We start from the raw sequence: 920 nt of genomic DNA on the forward strand, positions 1-920 counted from the left end.
TTACCTCTACACCACAGGCTAATATATTTATCCTCTACATGCCACAGTGCATAGTGTACTACTGTATGTAAATGTTTTGTTTGTTTCTAGAGTCTGTGACATCACGCAGTCCCTGTGGTGTAGAGGTAGAGAATGGTACCAGTATCTGACAGGTCCTGGGTTCGATTCCTGTATGATATGGTTATCATTTATCATTTCTAAATGATAAAATAACCATTTATAAATTATACAAAATAATAATATTTTTGATAAATTTGTGTGTGTGTCCATTAGCCATGAAGCATTGATTTGAATGTTTAAAAAAAATAAAGTGTACGGGGGATGTGTGTTGTGTCATTTGACCCTCCTCCGCGACGCCGCGCACTCGAGCTGACAGCTGCAGAGAGCACTGAAGTGAGGCGAGAGCTGGAAAGAGATCGAGATGCCGGTAAGTCCTCGCGCGGCAAAATGGGGGGTTTTCAGATCGGGAGCCACGCTCAGAGCGTGTTATAAGCGGATTCGCGTTGTGGCGGTCCGCGCTACACACCGTTGAGCTGTATAAGGTAATATGGGACCTTGTTCTGGAAACCCAATCTGGGACTTCCGGATCCACTTGCATAATCCGCCAAGAACTTTCCTCGGGACACGTGGGATTAAACACAAGGGACAATCACGGTGTGTACTGCTGCATACACAACACAACAACTAGGACAGGACTAACGCACAACGAAGAATAAAAACACGGGCTGAAATATTCAGTTCAAGCTCCCGTATTTTTTGTTTTTACTTCAATAGTTTCATGTGGGCAATCTCTACTTTACCTAAAGAACCGCATAGCTGCCGGTCAATTCGTTCTCCGTCTATTGATCGGCGAAGTTTTGGCGACATCTTTAGATCTGGGGAATGTAAATGGTTGCTATAGGAACAAACATGCTTGTTAT

This window comes from Ascaphus truei, chromosome 23, assembly GCF_040206685.1.
Source record: "Ascaphus truei isolate aAscTru1 chromosome 23, aAscTru1.hap1, whole genome shotgun sequence".
Taxonomy (NCBI): Eukaryota; Metazoa; Chordata; class Amphibia; order Anura; family Ascaphidae; genus Ascaphus; species Ascaphus truei.